Below are 3,798 nucleotides of genomic sequence, written 5' to 3'. Positions count from 1 at the left end.
AATGTTTAATCTTCAGGTTATATTTTAGTGAATGATATTAATATATTTTCCAAAATATTTGGGATTTCCAAAATTCTATGTCTGAGTATATGACATCAATCATAATTAAAGTTATAATGTTAAGTTATTGTAGACCACAGAGATAACAAAATTTCCTTGTCAATTGTGTTTTTAACTGTCATTATTTAAACTCATTTCCACACTTAAGTGCTTAATGCTAATGCAGTTTCTAAAAACTTCATAAGCATGCAAAATCGTAGAATACGGTGTCTTGTAAGAGACTCATGAAAGGATGGAAAGAACCCTGAAAAGCACTCTTGAATAAAAGTTTCTAATAACTTTAAAATTATATCATGGGTAAGAATTCCCCATGAATTCCCCAAGAATTGGTCTGGATAAGAATTCCTGAAACCTTAATAAAAAGACTGACTGATTTATAAAACTGCCAACTTAAGTAAAACAAAAATTAAGTAAATACCAAGAAAATACTTAGCCCAGTTATCATGCTAAATCAGCCAATACTGGAAATACAGTTTGAATGAACTCCATAGTCTAAGTCAAATTACCTATGATAATCCATTAGCTATCAGTGCTATGCACCTAAATTGGTGAAACAACTGGTATTCATTCAGTGTTAAACATGGACTCATGAAGAACCAGGATGGCTGTTTTGTCCTTCCTGAGTCCTTAAAGCTTTTGTTATTAAAGGTTCTGCATTCCATGACTTGTCATGGAAAAGATAAAATGATCCAAATTGAATATATTGATGTGGTGATTTATAAATTGCAGAAATAGTTGAAAGCCATGTTTGGTTCCACACTCATGGGAAGACAATAAAAGTTTCAGGTACATTTGGCTACTTGATGGGCCATTTAAACATTTATAAAGGAATTTTATTCAATTGCCATTTTCAGTGCATGTTTTCTGGTTATATAAAAGCTTTCCCATGTAAGAGGGCTGATGTTATAACAGTAGATTATTAAGCCACAGTGTATTTTCACTGAGTAAAGAAAGCTTTTTATGGTTCACTGAGGACAACCTCTTCACAATCTAGAACCCAAAGATTGGATATCAGATGCCCAAAGATTTGGACACCCAAAGAGAATATCAGAAAAAGACCGTCCTTGCCATTCACACTACAGCAAAACTTTGGGACCTTAAACTTTGGGTTCATAATCTCACAACTGAGAAGGGTCCCTCCACACTCTTGGAACTGTACACTTATTGTAACCCTGAAGGTAAAGCTAACCAGGACAGTTTCTTCCCTGAAGAAGATGGCATCCTTAATGTGAACGGTTTTCCCAGAATCACAGATCAAGACTTCTCTACTATCATGAAACTCTTGATTTTTTTTTTTCATTTCTTATGCCTCTATGAACAACAGAAGTGAAAAGGGGGTCTATTATATGCACTTATAGGGTGTACCTTTATTTGTGAAGGATTTTGCAGCCAGCCTTATACGTGAATAACCTTTAATAGATAAAAGATGAAGGCCCAATATAGGTAAGAAACTTTAATAGTGCATATGTTGCCTCATAATCAGTCAAAACTCATGTTAACCTACATCATGGATTAAAGAGAATATTGCCAGGAGTCCTTCACTCTTCTAGAAGGACATCATTTGTTAGGTCCTTTTTCCATGATTTAGAATAAAAGAGGCAATAATTTAAAATGTCTCCCTCTTAATAGGCTCTATAGCAATTTCTACTTTAAAGGCTATCATTACACAATAGACTTTAAACTCTCTTGTGTAAGTTGTGTTAAATAATAGGATTAGCTAAACAGAAAAGTACCTGTGCAGCTGCTGACACTTGTGGCCTATGGAGAAATGTACATTATAAAACTTCAGTTGTAGGGGATTAATGAAAAGACCACTTAGTCAAGTAAGTAGACTCTTTAGCTTATTCTTTAATCTATTTACTTCTAGGTGGTTTGGTTTATGGGGACCCTGGGTAAGGAGCATATTGCAAACTCTTGATATTATCCTCCTCACAGTCATAATAATAGTCTCCCCAGTGCACTGTATTCTCTCAAAGGTTTTAAATGTTTGCATGCAGCAATCTCTAGAATGTCAAATGCTCTCTCTTCAACTGGAGTGACAAAAGTTGAAAGAAATGTGTGACCATGAGGACAACATAACCTGTGAATGACATGCCAAGCCTGGAAACCCAAAACGGTGATAGCTGAGAGTGGTACTAAGGCCCTAAGTTTTGGTCACACTGTTGCCTAAGTAAGAACCTGGCCAAAAAGGGGGAATTTTTTAAAAAAACAAAATTATGGACAGCCATTATTTTTGACTGAGCTCATGGACTAGGCCCCAACAGACCAAACTAAAATGGAGTCACTCATGCTAAATGTGACATAATCCAAGACTTTAAGGAAACACATAAATCCTAGAACAGACAAGACTTTGTTTTTTTCCTGTATACAGGCCATTCCAATATAAGGAGGTACCCTCTCTACTCAGTCCCTGTTCCCTCCTTGCAAAACCCACTGTTCTACTGTTCCCCAATGGGTTTCAAGACCGTATAAGTACATTTATGAAATGATAGTAACATCAATGGCTAAAGTTTCAGTCAATCTCTCAAAATTGAGAAAATGACCAAAAAGGGGGAATTGTTAACACAAACTAAATATGGCCTGAGAAGGAGTCTGTACTTCTACATTTGAGTCCTTGTGGATGAACTGTAACCTACCTTAACAGTCAGACAAGATGGAAAACCAAACTTAGGAGTATGCACCCGTAACAATAACTGTCTTGGCCAATCCCAGTGGCCATACTTCAACCACTCATAGACCGCTAAGTGTTCAAACTGTGTTCAAATAAGGGAAACGTCAACCTGTAACCAATCTAGCTGTTTCTGTACCTCGCTACTCATTTCTGTACATCATTTCTCCCTTTTTTTTGTCTGTAAATCTTCTTCCACCACGTGGCTGCACTGGAGTCTCTGTGAATCTGCTGTGATTCTGGGGGCTGCCCAATTTGGGAATCATTCATTGTTCAATTAAATTCATTTAACTTTAATTCAGCTGAAGTTTTTAATTTACCAGGGTTGGGGTGTCCCTTTTCACAAGTCAGTCACTGGCTATTGGCCATCTTGGTATGTGAGCTCCTTTTGGGGATAATTTTCCAGAGAAGGATGGAAAATTGAGTTGTTTGTCACAAACAATCTTAGACCCTGGAGGATGGGAGTGCTAGATGGACTAGGTGATTTAGGGATAGTACTAGTAGTATCTTCTACAATAATTTAGTCATCCTGATTAAGTTAATTAACTCTTTAAAGCTTTTGTTTTCTCATTTATGAGAAAAATTGTATAGATGCTATAGGGGTGTAAGAGAAATCACAAAAAATGGTTTCTGTCAGAAACATAGCCTAACAAAAGCACTCAAATGTTTGCATTTAGAGAGTGTTATGAGCATAAATATTCACTAATAGCAAAGTGGGAAAATGAGAAAGACTGCTACTATACAAGTGAAGATATACAATTGTCCAAAATAGAGAACTGTTTATTCTTTCACTGCAAACTTCAAATGTGTTACCATTTATTTCCTGTTAAAGATACAAAATCAAAGATAATGCTCAGTGTTGCCAAGGTGTCCATGTGGAAATACAGAGCAATCTCCTACATTCCTATGAAAGATATACATTAATCAGTTGTTTTCTGGAGGGTGAATTGGAAATCTATCTGAACCTTTTAAAACATGCAAACCCTTCTAACCTGGACATTCTCACTTCCAAGAATTTATCTGTGGAAAATTTGACCAGATACTTAAAGATACAAAGAAGCTTATAGTAT

The sequence above is a fragment of the Chlorocebus sabaeus genome, chromosome 4 (assembly GCF_047675955.1).
Source record: "Chlorocebus sabaeus isolate Y175 chromosome 4, mChlSab1.0.hap1, whole genome shotgun sequence".
NCBI classification, from domain to species: domain Eukaryota; kingdom Metazoa; phylum Chordata; class Mammalia; order Primates; family Cercopithecidae; genus Chlorocebus; species Chlorocebus sabaeus.
This window is presented reverse-complemented; position numbering follows the sequence as displayed.